The sequence below is a fragment of the Telopea speciosissima genome, chromosome 11 (genome assembly GCF_018873765.1).
Source record: "Telopea speciosissima isolate NSW1024214 ecotype Mountain lineage chromosome 11, Tspe_v1, whole genome shotgun sequence".
Lineage (NCBI taxonomy): Eukaryota > Viridiplantae > Streptophyta > Magnoliopsida > Proteales > Proteaceae > Telopea > Telopea speciosissima.
Genome location: NC_057926.1, coordinates 45,187,219 through 45,207,028, shown reverse-complemented (window position 1 = coordinate 45,207,028; position 19,810 = coordinate 45,187,219). Strand labels below are relative to the sequence as shown.

The 19,810-nt window shown below is 39.3% G+C and overlaps 1 pseudogene; it reads right to left on the bottom strand.

Annotated features, from left to right (window-relative positions):
• Positions 1 to 8,360: 8,360 nt before the first annotated feature.
• Positions 8,361 to 19,302, bottom strand: LOC122645199 (annotated as a pseudogene).
• Between the last annotated feature and the right edge of the window lie 508 nt (positions 19,303 to 19,810).

The following is a 19,810-nucleotide window of genomic DNA, read 5'->3' as shown; positions in this document are numbered from 1 at the left end:
GTATGGCATATTGTCTTAATATTTTTTGTATTATTTGCTTCTTAATCTGTCTTATTATTTTTTGTATTATTTGCTTTGTGGAATTATTTACATCTGATATTTTAACCTTGTTCTATTGGTACATCTGATATGTGCAACCTTCTTCTATTTCTTAATTTTGCCTTTTTGGGTTGTTTTTTTTTTGTGGCTGTGACTCGGAGAATCTAAAACTGAGGAATTCTGTTTAAGTTCAATTAGGCTCTTTTATCTCCCACGGCAACTTTCAAATTCCTTATTGGGAATTTTGAAAAGGGCAGTTTTGATTCTTCAGTAGAGTTGCATTTTATTGCTTTTGATCCTCATTCTTCTATTATAATGTAGGTTTTGGCATTCAGACCTTTTACTGTTCTTAGTTTTAAAGTTTGGTACAATTCTTTTTGGTCATGATTAGGCTCCTGTAGTGTGAGAGGTCTTGCTTTCTTTGAGCTGGTTTTTCATTTACTCCTCTTTTCTTGCTCCAGAGTAACTACTGTCTGCCGGCCCATGAATCACCGTGTCTCCAATTGAAATATGGAAGGTGATCTCCTCCCTGTGGGACAGCAGAGGAGATCCATGGGGTGAGTGGCAACGCACTCTGTGTGTGTCTCTTTCTTGTTTATGTTAAATCGAAAACCATGTCTCATTGCTAATGAGTCCAAACAAGTTCCAAACAAGTTCAAATTACTGGAAATTCAAGTAATTTAACTCAAGAAGATGATACGGCATCGTGGATTCAATACCCACTTGAAATTCTCTGGAAAAGGACTTCTCTGATTTCCTCTATGAGTTTCCAACTACCAATCCCCCCCGAGGTTTATAAGCCATTCAAGCAAGTTGAAGCTGACAAATATGTTAAATTTGGTGTGGCTGAGGAGAACAATGTGGTGGTCACTAATAGTGCACTGAGATCACAACCATCCATTTTCAAACAATCAAATGACCCTAATTTATCTGAAAATCCAATGCCTCCTCCAAGATTGCAACTTCCTGCTTCAACCCAAGTTCTCAAGTTCCATGTTTGAACCCATATGAAGGAGGTTCCTATTTTTCTCTTTCTTTGTTTCTTTCTTCCCCTTTCTTTATTTCTTTTTAAATTTTTTTTTTCCTTTCTATCAGAAAACAAAACTAAGACCAATCATGTTTGTTAAGGTAATTTTTTTGTAGGTTGGGAGAAGAATGTGTGGTTCTCCAAGCAATTTTGTTGGGTTTAACTTTAGAGCTACTATATCTTCTAAAAACCTTCAAAATTTACCTTTTCTTGGTGGAGAAATGTGTAAGTTTGTTCCTCTCCATAGTTCAAAATGAAGTCTGGATTGCATAAATATAGGGAACTTGTTAGGTACTGGAGGGGTAGAGTGTCAGAAAATAAATTTAGTTTTGTTCTAGGATTCTTCCTATTTCTGGGTCTTTGGTGATATGTGGGACGGATCTATGAGAAGGAATTGATTGTGATAGGATCCATTTGAGGAAGTCAAGGGGAGAATGTTTGTGAAACAGAAATATTGACATTGTTGTCACTTTCAGATTTCCAAGCCTTGATGGCTTCTTTACACCTCACCCACAATAAAGCTTGATGGTTTCATGTTTTTGTAAATTCCAACCTCTACTTGATGGGTCTTTAGCTCAAATTGGTAGAGCACTTGGAACATGAGCATGTTCCAAGGGTATGGTGGTTCGAATCCAAGGCCCAAACTCCTTTAGCTACAGAATATTGGGACCATTTCTTATATTATAGGAACTTTTTTAATTATATTTTATTCATGTAATGGATGACAAGGATAGTTATTGGATATGAACTCTATTAACTGTCAGTTTAATTCAAGTTTAAACATTAGTTGCATTCAAATTTCTTCATAATTGTTACATATTCTAGCCATATAGTAGCCAATGTGTTGATAGGATCTATCTAAACCAAGCAGTTTTTCATACAAATTCAAGCTGAATCCAATTGACGGACTCAGGGAAACCAAACAGTTTTTCATACAGATTCAAGTTGAATCCAACTGACAGACTCAGGGTAACCAAATAGGTTTTTCAAGAAGATTCAACCGACAGACTCAGGGTAACCAAACAGTTAATCTGTCAGGACAACGGATCCACTGGTGCACCACCAATTGATTCCTCACCAATATCAACGCAACCACTACTTGGTTGACGCAACCAAACACGTCCTTATGGGGCTTGGATCGAGTTCCCTAATGATGAGAGGAAGGATCGATCCAAGTTTGGGCGGACTCTGATGGTGGGAAATAGCTGGGCAGAAAAACTAGGGTTTAGGGATTTAATGGGAGTAGGACTTTCTAGGGTTTTGGTGGGAGTTTATGGGCCAAACTCAGATCGAGTTTCACAATTGGGGAAGGGGATAATTAATCCAAATTTGAAAGGAAAGTGATGGCTGGAATGGCCTGTGCAGGTTTTAGGGTTTTGGGTTTTTAATTTGAGAAGGGGGGGAACTTAGGGTTGGCTGTTTAGAGGGTTTAGAAGAAGAGGAATGGGGATGGGGGCTTCAGACTTACTTGGAACTTGCAGGGGGAGAGATGGCAGGAGCGGAAACTTGCAAAAGAGCACTTGAAGAAGCTTGTTCGAACCACCCGGGCTTCGCACGCAAGGTGTCAATTGGATCAAACACCAATCCCACCTTGCCTGGATCAAACACAAAGCAATCTCACAAGGAGAAGAGAAGCAACAGCTTGCAAAGCATTTTTTAATTTCATAAAAATGGAGTTAAGGGAGCTCCACAATTTCATTAACTTAAATATGGCTTAACAGCCTAAAACATAATTAGCCCAAGAATCAAAAATACCCCTGAACGACCTATCTAATCCACACTCCCTCTCTAAATCGTGGGAGTATGGTGTGGATCCAAAAAAAACAGAAAATTACAAATATTAAAAGGGTGACTCAAGTCACTTAAACTAAACCAAAGGTTGAACCAGTTTGAACCGGTTCAACTTAAGGCATAAAGAAACAAAGTATGGATCCACCTAACACTACTGAATATATCACTTGGGCAGCAGCTTGTTCTTCTTCTTCTTGCGGATGTAGGGCTGTATGTCACAGCCCGCCTAATTATGGCCCAAGGCTAAGACTTGCAAGGCCCATTGACATGGACCTTGGGCCAAGGAAGAACCAAGGTCTAGAACTCTCCATACTTGGAAGAGGCTAGACTCATTCTAGAAGTATTGAAGAACCTCTAGAAGCTAGGAAAGATCTAGTAAGCTTCTAGAGCACTCTTGTAAATATCTAGGATTATTCTAGACTCTATTCTAGAGGGTTCTCCACCGTTGGATGGAGGACACATGTAAATATCATAGCCATTCATTGTAGGCTTGGTTGCCTATAAATAGAGGTGGCCTCATTTGGCCAAGGGACCAAGCAAGCAAGCTATCAAGTCTTGTACTCAAAGCTTTCAAGCAATTCAAGTGTATTCTTTCAAAGTCTCTCTAGTGTTCTCTAAGTTCTCTTCCCTAGTCCCTTGCTAGAGTTGGTGAAAGGCTGACTTAGTACTAGAGTGAGTGCTAAGTGCCGGCACGGTTGCTTAGTAAGGTCTAAGGCTGTGACATGTAGCTCTGCATCACTGAAACTTAAGAACCATGTAGAAGGATAGTTTTGGGTCACATAGAACAACGTTTGGCCCACAAGTGATCATTGGGAATTGCATATCCTCCGATCAGGCCATCTGGGAACCAATAATGTCTTGTCTATGGATTATTCAAAACTACTTGGTTAAACAGATCTTAGTTTGTGTAGTTAAAGAATACCCTAGGCATTTTGGGCTCTAAAGTGTTCCACCGTATGATTCATAAGGTAAGATTTATGCCTTGAGTTTCACACTTAACAAGGAGCACCTCTTACCCACCTCTGGTTAGTGGTCATTTGGATTTTGGCATGCAGTGCATCTTTTTATCTACCCAAAGATACGAACCTAAAAGGATATGTTTTAATATGGAAAAGCTTCTGATCTAATTATAGCTACATCACTTTGGCTATTAGGGTTGAACCATGCAATGCTCTTGTGTCAATGCTAGAAGAAATGTATGCAAATGCAGCATCACTTATGTCTGGTAATATACAACATGAGCAATGTAATAATGATGCAGCAGCTAAGTGAAGATTGAAAATGGGCTAAGAAAACCCTGTTAGTGCTGTTGTTTCTAGAAGCTCTAGCAGCTCTTTTTAATTATCCAGCGAGCAGCCATTCTATTTTCTTAGTTTATATTTCCTTGAGTTTCTAATTTTACTTCCTGTTTTTGTAGCTAGAGAGAGCCCCAGCCAGTGATTACTTTCTATTTTTCTATTTGCAATTACGGTCCTAGAAGCTCCCAGATTAGTTGCTTTTCTGTTTTTCTTAGGCTTTAGTTTCTATTTGCTGAAATCAGCAAATTGTTGTCTTGTAACTCAGATTTAAGTTTGAAACTATATATTGGGGTGTACATAAGCCATTGAAGGCCAGAATTTGCTTATTATCTTAATGAAGCTGCTGTTTCTCAGCTAACACAGTGATTTTGTGGTACTCTTCTGAGGTGGATTCTTCATTGCTTTGGGTGGATTCACTGTGTGATGCAGAGCTACAGGCCTACATTCGCAAGAAGAAGAAGAACAAGCTGCTGCCCAAGTGATATATTCAGTAGTGTTAGGTGGATCCATACTTTAGTTTGTTTTCCTAAGTGTTTCTTTATGTCTTAAGTTGAACTGGTTCAACTGGTTCATCCATTGGTTCAGTTTAAGTGACTTGAGTCACCCTTTTAATATTTGAATTTTTTTTTTTTTTTATCCACACCATACTCCCACAATGTAGAGAGGGAGTGTGGATTAGATAGGTCGGCCAGGGGTATTTTTGACTCTTTGGCTAATTATGTTTTAGGCTGTTAAGCCCTATTTAAGTTAATGAAATTGTGTAGCTCCCTTAACTACACTTTTATAAAATTAAAAAAATGCTTTGCAAGTTGCTGCTTCTCTTCTCCTTGTGAGATTGCTTTGTGTTTGATCAAGGCAAGGTGGGATTGGTGTTTGATCCAATCGACACCTTGCGGTGCAAAGCCTGGGTGGTTCGAACAAGCTTCTTCAAGTGCTCTTCTGCAAGTTTCCGCTGCTACCATCTCTCCCCCTGCAAGTTCCAAGCAAGTCTGAAGCACCCATCCCCATTTCTCTTCTTTTAAACCCTCTAAAAAGCCAACCCTAAGTTCCCCCCCCCCTTCTCAAATTAAAATCCCAAAACCCTAAAACCTGCACAGACCATTCCAGCCATCACTTTCCTTTCAACTTTGGATCGAATATCCCCCTCCCCAATTGGGAAACTCGATCTGAGTTTGGCCCCCAAACTCCCACCAAAACCCTAGAAATCCTACTCCCATTAAATCCTTAAACCCTAGTTTTTCTGCCTAGCTATTTCTCACCATCAGAATCTGCCCAAACTTGGATCGATTCTTCCTCTCATCATTAAGGAAACTCGATTCAAGTCCCAGCCTGAAACTCCATCTCTAAACCCTAAATCCCCTCACTTCTCTCTTTTTAAAAACCCTAACCCTAACCAGCTGTCCTATGTATTCCCTCATTCCCATTCACTCAAACCTCACTAGACCTACATTGTTAGCCTTCCCCTCTCCTACCTAGCATTACCCTACCATCAACCCTGACCTTACACTTTCCCTAACCCTAATTTTGACCTAAAAACCTATTTTGCCCATTTGAACTGCCTGTTCACACCTGATCCTGAAGCCTTGGTTCCTAGCTGGTTCCTTCGCCACCTAGGACTACATTAAGTGGTATCAGAGCCATGGATGGACATGGCAACCCAGTTGTGGATCCGGCACTACCATCCCCACCCGACCCTATGGCTGCTATCATGGAGATGCTCCAAAAACTCTCGGCAGATCAACAAGCTATCCATGACCAATTAAAAGTTATGGAGCAAAGACAGGTTGCACCCCTTAGGGACAGCAACAATCCCATAGAAGAAGACAGGTTTCAGCTTCAATCCCAAGTCCATCGACCCCATCAGAGAGACAGAGAAGACAGGGACAGGTACCGAGATAGACATAGAGAAGATCGCTACAAGAATGATGGATATCAAGATGATAGAGAAGACAGAGATCAGCAGAGAACTCCTGAAAACCATATGACTTTTGAAGACCATATTAGGTCTTATTTTAATGCTGAAAATGGTGCTCCTCGCCGACGATATCATGATGTGCAGAAGGTCAAGCTGGAATTCAAGGAATTCGACGGTAGCCATGACCCTCAGGTATTCGATGATTGGATGGCTGCATTGGATGACTACTTTGATTGGCATGATTTACCAGAAGAGAGGAAGATTAGACTAGTTTGTACCAAGATAGTAGGACCTGCCCGTGACTGGTGGAGGACCACTGAGGGTGACATGGAATATGATGGTATTGCTCCTACGACAGTACCACATGGGCTGAAATGAAGCATGAGCTGAAGAAGAAATATATGCCCAAGCACTTTAGGGCACAATTGTAAGACCAGTTGAACACCCTACGTCAAGGAAGCATGACAGTGGTAGAGTATATGCAAAAGTTTGATGCACTCTCTTCTTGCACTAGCATTAGGGAGGATGAGATTCAGGTACTGTCACATTTTCGTTTGGGTTTAAAGTATGAAATCAACAAGGCCATTGGAGTTGTAGATGTGTCCAAGGTTAGGGACTGTTTTGAGAAGGCTCTTAGGGCTGAGGAGTTGTGGGCACCTCCAGGTAGAAGGTTTGGCACCCCTCCTGTCGATGGCAAGAAAAAATTTCCAACAACAAAACCCTTTACTATCAACTCTCCTAATGCTGGTTCTTCACGCTCTGCCCCTCCTCTGCGGGTTGACAACAAAGGCAAGACACCCATGATAAGTCCAGATAAAGTCCAATGTTTCCACTACCAAGACTTGGGACACTATGCTAAGGACTGCCCCCATCGAAGAAAACCCATTGCTGTTGCTGAAAAGGAAGAAACAGCCAAAGAAGATAATGGTTTGCATCCCTACCCTCTAGATGAAAGAGATTATGAAGATGGGTATTTTGATGACATGCTTGGTGAGGAGGATACTTATGAAATCCACGTAGTTACGCGAGTTTTAGTGTCTGAAACCAAAGGAGAAGACTGGCGACGCACTTGCATCTTTTACACTCGCATGTGTTCAGGAGATCACAACACCAAGGTAATTGTTGATAGTGGGAGTTGTGTTAACATAGTTTCTGAAAATTTTGTGAAGAAGGCTGGGTCGAAGATTGAAAAACACCAACAGCCCTATAAGGTAGCTCTCTTAAATGGCAATAAGATGGAGGTGAACCAGCGCTCTTCTGTACCTCTATATCTTCATCGCTACTCGGAGGATATAAGGTGTTATGTGATTCCCATGAGGATCACTGATGTACTGTTGGGAAGGCCATGGTTATATGACAACGATGTCACCATCGGTAGGAGGAAGAATCAGTGTATTTTTCAGCATGAAGGGGAGCAAACAATATTTCATCCTATGAACTTACCTGCTGAAATTCGCAAGATGCAGTCCCTGCGCACTAATCAAAGGGGGACAGAAGTGGAAACTAAACACCTTGCTGTTTCAAAAAAGGAGTTTGTCCAAAACAGCAAGGATACAGGTCTGGTTTTAGCTTTGGTTACTAGAGAGGTGACCCCACATCCAGCAGTGTAACTTTCTCCAGTCATCAAAGAACTGCTGTCTGATTTTTCAGATATTATTCCAGAGGAGCTGCCTAATAAATTACCTCCCCTACGTGACATCCAGCATGCCATAGACCTGGTTCCTTTTAATCTGCCTGCTAATAGGCTGAGTCCTACAGAGCATGAAGAGTTGAAACGACAAGTGGAAGATTTATTAAAGAAGGGGTTTATCGAAGAGAACCTCAGTTTCAGACCTAGGACCAGTTAATCGTTATACCTTAATAGGGCTAACATTGTCTATGCCAAGATTGTTTTTCTTTGTATTGTACATGGTTCTCAAGTTTCTTTGTCTGAACTGTTTACCATTTGGACACTCAATTCCTAAGTTGGCCAGATATTTTAAGTATTGCTTATAGAATTCAAAACCCCTTCACTAACCGTCAATCAATATGTTGGGATGGCCACGCATTAAGGCAAAAAATAGTCCCACATCGGACATGACTGGATAATATGGAGGGTTTATAAGGACTTGGGCACCCTCTCCTTAACGGATAGTTTTTAAGGATGGGTTCTACCCTGTAAAGTCCCTAACACAATAGATGCACTCATGCACCTAAAGGACTTAAGATTGTTCCACACATCCCATGCTTGATCAACAGCATTACTAAACATTAATTGTTAGCAATGAGAAATCCTAATTGCAAGTATGTAATTATAAGATGAAGTAGATGATATTACCAAATAATAATCTATCAAGACTGCTGTTCGTCATGTATTCATAAACAAGCAGCAGTTCCGGGCCTTTGCTACAACAACCAAGGAGACGGGCAACATTGCGATGATGAACATTGCTTACAAGCTTCACTTCGCTAGCGAAATCTGCCTTTGCTCTACTGGATTGACCAATTGTAAGTTTCTTGACTGCAACTGTTTTTCCATTTTTCATAACCCCCTGCGAATCCAAACAGTTTTATCAGGATTACCATAAGCCCATCAACAAACTACAAACCTAAGATCGAATAACATTTCAAATTGTGCATAAGTGACGGTAATGAGGACTGATTTGTTTCTCTTAACTAAACCACCCAAGAAAAAAGGGGGATTGTGGGAAGAACATTGCAACTATATGACTTCAAGAAATAAAAAATCTTCAGAAACCCTAAAATCAGAATTTGAGAAGCAAAACCAAGTCATCATAAAAAATAATGAAAGGGTCGACAAATACCTTGTAGACACCTCCAAACCCTCCTTCTCCAAGCTTATTCTCTTCAGAAAAATCTCCTGTTGCTTTTTCTAAATCTCTGAAAGCGAAACTCACTGGTCCCCGGAGCTCCGTAGCTCCTAGTATATCAACTGTAGAATGAACAACGACAACGACAGTTCGCTCAGCGTCAGAGAATAAATGAATGGTTAAAGCGCGGGAAAGAAAACTGGGCACGAGTCCACAACTTGTGCTTAGGTTGCTATCTAGGTTCTAATAGTAGTCCATTTGGGAATACCCAGTAGTTTGGAATCTCTGTTCTAAGGTGTCAAACGGTCGGTTTGATCTGGTTTCAATTGGTTTTTTTCGATATTATGTAGATCGATTTGGGTTCGATCTAATATTGATCCGATCGGTTTCTTTTTAACTATTCCTTATCGGTCTATTTTCAGCCCAATCTCGACTTTGCATATATTAAAAATCGGTAATAGAACGTCACCCGGTCTTGCACCTTGCGTGGCTAGACGTACAAAGCGCCTTGTGATTGGGATTTCACCCTTTAGATGGGGGCAAACCGGTTATTTCTAGGCGCCCAAGGTGCTTTGTGTGTTTAGATATGGGATTCACCCTCATGACACTCTGTCTGCTCTTGCTCCTCATCAATGAACTAAAACCCTCCCTTTGATTGGTGGGTTACTTAAATTGTTGATCAGAGAATCCTCTCCCATTAAGTTTTCATTGTTAAAGTGAAGATAAAATTTTCAATAGAGTTTTAGATTGGAAGTAGGGGTGTCAAAACCAAACTTGAACCGACCAAAAGCCGAACCAAAATAAAACCGATATATGAGTTTATTTGATCATGTTTTCAAATTAGGGTTTTGGTTCACTGAAACCAATAAAGACACCGAACCTTTAAAAGCCAGACCATAACCAAACTGATATAACCTGATACCGGCCCGAAAATCATGAACACAAAAAAATCAAAAATTTTTTTCATACTCTTGAATATATTACATGGTAAAACTGAAACCAAATTGAAATAAAAGATAAGAAATCAAAACAAGTGCACCCTTATTAGATTATGTTTTGGACACACTGATTCTCTCACTGAAATCGGTCCAAAACGATCAATTGACGCCCCTAATTGGAAGTAAAGGTTCAAAGTGATAGAGAGAAAGTGAGAAACCACAAAATAAATAGAGTAGGAGTTGAAAATTTTTTAGTTCTGTTTTAATGAAAAATGGAAAAAGACATTGGAAATGTAGGTAAAATATTATTCAATAAAAAAAAAGGGCGCATCACCATGCCTAATAAAATATAACGCTTCACTATTTGTCAAAGTACATGAGTTAGTCCATCTGATTGAGGATCCCACATACATCTCAATGGCCATATTTTCGTTCAAAGTAAGCAAAGAAAAATTACTCAAATTCTATTCAAACTTTTAGTATTATTATCAAAATACCATCAAATGGAGATGAAATTGTACCAATGAGATGCTTACCTGGTCTTCTATCACATGGACTAACCCATGCACGACAATGTGACAATAATAAAGCGTTATACTACACTAGACAGTGACAGGAAAGAAAACATATATTCAAAAATTATAAACCAACACTTCAGTGTAAAATATTTTGATTTTATCGCATTTTTTACTATTTACATCAACTCATAATATTTCAACAATGAAAATTTTTATTTTATTTCTTTCCACTGTTCTTTATATCTAACCAAACAGGGTCTCATGCTGAGGTATTTCAGCCTAGCCTATTCGAGCTCAATTCTGAAGGTAGGTGGGGCTTGTCCTATTTTTCTTTTTAAGTTCCATTTGTTTGCAAGAGAAATAAATAGAAAGGAAGTGAAATCAAATCAATACTGAAGTAGATTTTTTTTTTTTTTTTGGTGAAATTAAAATAAAAAATTTTGTAATCGTTACCCTACATGATATTGTAACTAACTCCAAAGCATATCATTTGGTTATTAAATTTGATTTTACTTTGTAACCAATATTCTTTGATTTAAAAAAAAAAAAAATTACATTGAAAAGTATATTTAAAAAAGGATAAAGTTTTCCTTGAATGTGTGGTGAAGGAAAACCCACCATCCTAAGGTCTTAACACATTCCCTCTATTTAGGAATGGTCAGATATACCCCTAGGTTGCATGATACCCTATGAACACCAATGGAAAAGAGAGATGGATATACACGATGTTTGTTTATATTGGCATTTTACACACCAAGCTAGTATATGAACCTGAATATTCAATAAGGAGAAAGAAAGGTGGCTTATATATTTAATGAGGATAGAGATTGCAAGAGAGAAGTACATATTATGACATTTATAGCGTATACTTCCTTTTTCCTAACGAAATATGTTAAGAGTTGTAGGTAGATTATACAATCATGATTATAAAATTTCCTTTTCTTTCAAAAGTGATTTCATTTTCTTTTACTTAGAAACTTGTCTCATGAAATATGGATTAAAAGTTATTGGTGTGGGATGGTGTGTCAAGGGCATATGAGTTAAGCCTAAGCCAATGTGTAAAATAAGCCCCTATTTAAATTCCTATTTTTACTATGGGGGAGGGTTTGCTGCCCGATTGCATAGCCCCTGCACTGGGTGCATGCAAGGGCATCTAATAGGAAAGGTGCGACAATCATTTCACACCCTCTTTGTGTGGGTGCAGAGAACACAATTAGGTAACGTTCTTTTTCTTTTATTGTTGATTAAAAGCAATATTCTTTTTTCATTTCTTTATAAAATGCAAAATAGACCCTCACAAATTGGATATGGGTCTAGCTCCAAGAGCTTTGTAACTTGGATGTCTTTGCCTTTTCGTGGCCATATTTTCAATAAGATGCTTATTTACAAAAAATTAAAAACTCTATTGCCACCCATGATTCTAAAGTATAGGTATCGGATTGGATGATACATAATGATTTTACTAGTCACTGATATTGATAACGTGTCGATACCATATCGATAGTATGATACAGATAAGGGGTAAAATGGTAAAAAAAAAACACTTATTTTTTAAGAAGATTCAAGGATAATTTTGTCCGATCCAATCGATCTAGACCAATACCGTATCAGTATCATATCAATTTTAGAGGTTATCGATACCCATTCCGATACCGTGCACTAAAACCATGTTGCCACCCCTATTCCCTCTAGCTCTCTCTCAAAATGAAGGAGAAGCACTTTACCTTTATCGGATTGCTTGGTCCTTTTAGATCGTACTAGTAACATGAAAAATGCACTGAGAAGCAACAGAAAACCAACGCCTCCAACAGTAGAGTTAATAATAATGGCCTTTTTATTGCTTGATTTTCCTGTAATGAATAAATATATATCTCTCATCAGCACTTTATAAAATCATTAAATATTTCATAAAAAAAATGGGCTTTTCTTGATTTAGATCATCATAAAGCAATCATGGTTTGAGGTATCGGTGTCGTATTGTCTGTATCGAGCAATACGTATTGGTTTACTAATTCCGCTAGTGTGGCCGTACTTTATCAATGACAAGATATGGAAAATGGGTAAAATGATCAAAAAATCCCTTTTTAAAGAGAATTAGGGGTAAATTTGTCTAATACGATCGATCGGTATTGATACTATTGGTTCCATATTGTATCACTTTCCAGATTAACTGATACCGATTCCGATACCACGGACTAAAACAATGAAAGCAATGGTCATCAGTGCACAGCATGCATGATCCTGACATGACGTCTTAAGTCAATATATGATTCCAATACCCCCCTCCCGGCCTCCACGCCAATAATTCCAAAAAAGTGATTCTCGTAAGGGTCCATGTTTGGCCTTAATTACGGACTAAAACAAGGAAAGCAATGGTCATCAGTGCACAGCATGCATGATCCTGACATGAAGTCTTAAGTCAATATATGATTTCAATACCCCCTCCCGGCCTCCACGCCAATAATTCCAAAAAAGTGATTTTCGTAAGGGTCCATGTTTGGCCTTAATTATGACTGCAACTCAAGTTCATGTATGAGAACCGTTTATTGTATGCCCTTGAGACACACAAATGGAATCCTTTCAAAATACGACATATCAAACACGATGTGGGCAAGGAAAACTCAATCTAAATCCTCTGCGGTATTGAAAAATGTGTGATGCACATCTTGCGGGACAGTAGAGGTCACATGGCACACATTATTGAATCAATCGATCTGTATCAGCATTGACTGTGATTGATACCAATACGTTATCAATAGTATTATTTGTATCAGGCAAAAAGTTGATTGGGAAAATTACATGGTTAGCAACTTTTGGGTTATCATTTACAAAACTGTCCACCCTATGTTTGCGTTAACAAAAATAGATAAAAACAAGTTTAGTTTTACAAAACTAGACAAAATAGTGACTCTCCTTCTTTTCTTGGCAGTTTCTCTCTAAAAAAAATATCTTTTTTTTTCCCCCCCCTCTGTTACTTGGGGAGTTGGGGTAGCAGAGAATGGTGGTGACTAGGACAAGGGTACGATTGCAGGGAATGGAGGATGCCTGGGCGAGAAGGCAATGACAAGGGTAAAAATGTCTAGAAAAGTAAGTGTGGGAGGGAGAGACATTATTTTGTCTAGTTTTGTAAACTTTAACTTGTTTTTGTCTATTTTTGTTAACTCAAACATAGGGTGGATAGTTCTTTAAATGAAAATCCAAAAGTAACTAATCATGTAATTTTCCCAAGTGGATTTTTGTTAAATTTGCGACTAATTCAAATCAATACTATCTGATATTATTATATCGATACCGGATCCAATACCATAAACTAAATCCTTGACTATCAAGTAGTACCCACCAACCATGGTTCAAGGAATTGGTATTGGATTGTCTGTATCGGTTGATTTGCATAGGTATTAGTGGAGACCTATACTGATACGATGTCGATCCAAAGTTGAAATTTAAAGGTAAAATCATCTAGTTTAGACTGATACGAGCCGATCTGAATCGATATTGTATCAATATATCGATCCATCTCGATACCGATTACTAAAACCCTGCCACCAACTCACCTTTTTTCAAGAAGGGTGTGATATTTGTTGTTTCGTTGTCTCCAAAGAACGCTGTCGTAGAGTATCTTAAAAAGCATCCGGCATCAGTGGCCCTCCCATCGGATACCGGAATACAGATCTCCATGTTCTGATACGCGACAGATAAGCAATCCTTACACCCACTCTCGCTCACCGTATGCGCACACTGCGCCACAGCATACACTGAAGCATAACCGGAACTAGTTATCTTCTCCTTGACTGCTGCAAAGTAGCTGAGTTAGTGGAGTCGCAGTTACGAGATTGGTCAACAGTGTTTTGGCCGTGATTCCAAAACCGTTGTCATCAGTTACGGTTTTGTCCCCACATATGGCTGTATTGCCTACGGCTGTTGTTTCGTCGAAGAAGAAGTTGCCTTCATACCTGAAACAAACTCAATAAAGAAAACTAAAATATATCTTAAAAAAAAAAGTCCTTTAATAACCGTTAAATATAACGTACCTTAAGAAGCAGCCGTCAAAAATAACGCGAGCACCTTTAGCGGCGGAGCAGTTCCTGATGCGAATCACAGCGATGTCAAAACAAGCGAGGCAATCGGCGGTGGAAAGGTAATCTCTGCACTGAGCCAAACCGTACAACGAGGTAGACTGGCCATGTTGAGCCGTTGCGAACCGGGTGTTATTCGAACCGGCGAGCTGGTTTCGGAGGTCCAGGAAAGTTGCGTTGCGATTGGCGAAGAAGGCGGGCAGATTAGAATTGTATTGGCTGCAACCCGTGTTTAGGAATCCTGTTTGAGGATCACATAGGACCGGGTCGGACCAGATAACCTAATAGATCGTTAATTGAACCTCGAGAAGTACTTGAATTTTGCTCTGCATTTCTGATTCTTGGAACAATTTAGCTTCTCAGTTTAAAGAATTAGCTCTCCGTTTTGTTTATAAAGACATGCATGGTGGCTTTGAAGCAAAGAGAAGACGATTATTGACTCATTAAGTCAACTCTTATAATTCAAACCATCAGATCGGAATCTGATGATCCATGCATGTTTGATTTAAGTGTCTAGCTTCTAAGGAAATAGTATTATATCATTTCTGGTCTCCCATTAGAATCTTCTCCCGTTGATTTAGATTCGATATTGATAGTATGATTCTTTGGGTTATATATGTGTGGTTGGCTAGAGTTGGTCCTGGTTCATGGAATCGGTATCGGATCAGTCGATTCGTATTAGTGTTGGTAGAGATCGAAATTGATCCATGATCGATACGATATCGATCCACAGGTACTGACTACTAACCAAGGGTAAAAATATCAATAAAACTGATTTTCATTGAACTTTAACGGTAAAATCATTCAATACGAATCGATCCAAATCCGGACAATACAAAATCTGATTACTAAAACCATGAATTGGGAGGATCAGGATCATCTCTAGGGAGCCCAACACCCAGGGTGCTACCAGGGGGCATTCAGCGGTCGAGCTGTGCCGCACACATCTCGGTGTACACCTTAGGATGTATACAACACAGCCCAATGGTTGGCAGCACCCTGGGTGTGCTGGGCTCCCTAGAGACGGGCTGAATTCGAGTTGGGATCACCTCCCCATACGAAATTTCCAAGTCGTCTTTCCTCCACACACATCCACTTTCTGAAAGTCATCACTCCAATTGTACTAAGTGGATAGTATTTTTGTAGTTTCTTCTAAATAGTCTTATGGTATTTGGAAAATGTCTATGGAAGATTGAAGAAGGAGAAGCATGACCACGTTTTTGGAATCTCTTCAAGTGCGGGGAATTATTGCTTGAATCTCTCTCTTTCAACACGTCTCTCTTTCTCTCTCCTCTCACTTTCATCACATCTATCGTGTGTCTGGCATTGGGGTGTCAACGGGCCGGTTTGGGCCGGTTTTGGTTCGGGATTTTCGATTTCGGTGTGAGTTTTATAGAAATCGAAACCAAACCATTAAGAAATGTTCGGTTTCGGTGTGGTTTCGGTTTCAGTGCGATTTGGTTTCGTGTCGGTTTTGATTTATAATAACGGGTTGATATCGGTTTGGATTCGGTTTGGTACCGATTTTATATAACTAGTAAGGTCCAGTTAGTGCTAATTTTTCTTCTCTTTCTCTTTTAAGTACATAAAATATTTCAAATACAATGCATCTTTGTATCCTATGTCCTATGGCCTATGGATACAATTGGTTGGGTAATCACTAACAAAGGATATGAGATAAAGTGAGAAACTATCACAACACATTTAGGGGGCAATGGGGCATTAGGCATTTACTGATTTACTCATTTATCGGGTTAGGTCGGTTCGGTTTGGGTTCGAGCCTAACGGTTCGGGCTACCAGTGCACCATCAGGCTAGCCCAAACCAAACCAAACCATTTGCCTCTCTGGATCCACAAACCAAACCCAAACCATTAAGAGTTCAATATGGTGTGGTTCGGGCCGGTTTCATCGGTTCGGGTTGGATATTGACACCCCCAGTCTGGCAGATTGACCTATTTCCAATCCTTAGCTTGAAGACTTTTCATGTAAATTTCAAGGTTAGTGTACAGTAAATCTTGGAATGAACATCTTCAACATTTGGAAATAATTTTTTCTGTGTTAAGATTTCACAAGTTATTTGTAAAGCTTGAAAAATGCCAGTTCGGCCAGGAGAAGATGGGTTACTTGGGACACATTATTATTTCATCTTTTAGAGTAGCAGTAGATCCAAAAAAAATAGAAGCCATGATGAACTGGCCGAAGCCCAACTCCCTCACATCATTACGTGTTTTTTTGGAGTTAATTGGCTATTACCGAAAGTTTATTCAAAATTTTGGTAAAATAGTCGGTCCGCTCACAAAAATGCTAAAGAAGGATTCATTTGTATGGACCCCACCAGCGGAGAAGGCATTCCAGCGACTCAAGGAAGGGATTTTAATCCTCTCCATTTCCAGATCCATTATTTCTTGTTATTTCCACCCTTAGAGTGCGACACGTGGTGGCCTTCAATCTAACGGCTATAAATCACTCTCTCTATTTTAGCTAACACTTAACCCTGGTTACACCAACCACAAGCCTAACCCGGGTCAGTGCAACCCAACCAACCCTAAACCCATGGTTAAGTCAAAATTCAAAATTGAAAACCCTATTACTCTTCTTTTACCACGCTCTTTCTCTCTCCTGCCTCATTCACACGAACAGACAGCCTCACCATTGAAGCTCGCCCCCAACCTCACCGGAGACGACAACGAGGACCAGAGAAGTTGCTTAACTCGAGAAGGAGAACCTGAGATCTCTCACAGGAAGCAACCTCCTGCGCAAGAGGACCTCTGTGCCGCTACCTCTCTTCCCTGTCTCAGACACGAAGGTCGTTAGATCAAGTGTAGGAGAAGGCCGTTAGATCCGAACAAAACGTTGTCTATTTGTGTCAAGCTTTGGTCTGCATCCTCCGACGAAAACGTTTCACCTCCTTGTGCAACTTCAGGCAAAGGTGAACCACGTGTTTCGTTTATCTAGTCTGCAACCTCAGGCAAAGGCGAACCAGTGTGTTTCGTTACTCTCGTCTGCAACCACAACCACAGTCTGCAACCTCCTTCGCCTCTCAGGTTCGAACTTCTTTATACTCTTGCTTCATGGGTTCGTTTGTTTGAGGAGTCGAAAGGGGTCTTAAGCTTCCAAATGGGAAAAAAAATGTGCTAATGTTCTGACACCCTAGATTTAAAAAATCTCACAAAATCGGACTAGAACCCAATTTCCCCTTGGTTTTCTGAGTTGATGTTGTGTATATTTATGATTTTACTGATTCTCTCTCTCTCTCTTTCTTTGTGAATCTTGAACCTTTGAAGCAACATTTGAATTGAAAAAGTCAAAAGATACTCTGTTGTAACAGGTATACACCCTATTTACTTACCACTTTCCATGAATTTTCCATTTTCAACTGCGATTTTTGATTTTGTGGTGGTTCTCTATTCTTTTGGTGAAGGCTATTTGGTTCAAAAACTTGTGTGTTCATAAAAAAAATTCAACTATGAAGCAATTATCTTTTATTAATGTGCTAGGTGAATTATCTTTTATTAATGTTGCACTCTGAAGCAAGATCATGGATCTAGTCTATGATAATGTGCTAGGTGAATTATCTTTTATTAATGAATATCCTATCCTTTTTACTCTCCTTAATGATCCATAATTCAACTATCCATGTCGATATGAGCTCACCTCTTTTTCCATTAAAATCTAAATTTCCAACATCTCATCTGTTGATGCTGTCTTTAAGGGAAACCAAAGCAAACGAAAGAGCCTCAAAATAGCTCAACATTTCCATTACATTTGCAATTTGGGAATGGAAGATGTGGCTGATCAATTCTCCACTGGTAGAGCACATTTCTGGGGACCCTACATGGCATATCGCAGGTTTTTAGATTGTTACTAGCAGTCATAGGGCTCTTCAAATCCCCCCTTCCCCTTGAGAGGAACTCCATGAGAACTAATGGAAATGATTCCATTGAGGAACAGGTTGAAAGGTGACCCCCCTTCCCCTTAATGGAAAAGATCTTAGTGGAAGAGAAACCAAGAGTAAGAAGTGGAACTCTAATCAGTGATTAGAAAAGAGAGAAATAGAGCAGCAGCTATAGCTATAATGGCTGAGGAAGTAAAGGTGATGGGCATGTGGATAAGCCCTTTCAGTCGCAAAGTAGAGTTAGCTCTAAAACTGAAGGGTATCTCTTATGAATACATTGAAGAAGATCTAGCTAATAAGAGTCTTTTGCTTCTCCAATATATGAGTCTTTAGCTCAAAAGGAAGAGCACCTAGGTTTGTTCCCAGGAGATGATGGTCCGAGTCCATCAAGACTCTCATGTATGATTCAGTAGGTTCTTTATAATGCTATTGGATTTCTCTTTAAATCTGAGTTCTTGATGATGGTGGTGAGACTATTTACATGTACTCCTAGTTTAGTCTCTTTTACTATGTTACTCAAGAATTCACTCAGTTTTGGGGCCGGTGATCCTATAAATAATCTATTCACTGTTTCAGGTATTATGAGTGCACTAGGTTTTGGGTTTCTTTTATAGATTTTTCTTTGTACTATTGGAATAAGTTTCTGTCATTCCTTTTGATTTTCTTGGTGAATAAGATCTCTCAAAATGAAACTAGCTTGATCAGGTGTCTCAAGCTAATGCGAACCATTTTCGGGTCTTTGATGGCACTTGTAGGAGCATTAATGAGCTCAAGGGGAAGAAGATGAGCAGCCTTGTGCTGGTCAATAGCTTCAGTCTTTGAAAGTAATCAACACCAACAACAAAAAGAATTTAAAAAATAATAATAATAAGGACAAGGACATTTCAACATTGCATGCTAGATAGCCATAGTTGGTAATATCATATCTGTTTAGCAGTATGAGTCCTGATGGATTTGAACCATCATACCCTGGAACTCCCAAGTGCTCTACCATTTTGAGCTAAGGACTCACCATCCAATCATTAATTGATTGTGATCAAATGTGAGGGAAACTAAGTATCAACAAAATGATAATGAAATGCATGATGGATTTTTAGAAACAAAATGAACTAAACTGGTTCAGTTATCCATTGAAGATTACAAATTCTGAGATCAGATGGGCATATTTTAATTCAGTTATCCATTACATTCTTCAATTCCACTGTTGCTTATAACTCTTGATAAATCGAAGCAGTCCATGAGAGAGTTGTAATGGATTTAGTGAGTGCCTCCTTGTAGTTGAAATCACCATTGACAACACTACAAACAATAACCCATTGAACAGAGCCAACCAGGTCACAATAATGGTAGTTGATGCTCTTAGAATAAGCATTCTCCTACTAATTATGTTGTGTTCTGCTTCAATCATTCTTTTTGCTGTACTAATATAGCAGACATTACAAGGTCATATAGACCTCACATTCCCAATGATGTGGCTGAATTGCTCTGGTTTTGGTAGGTTG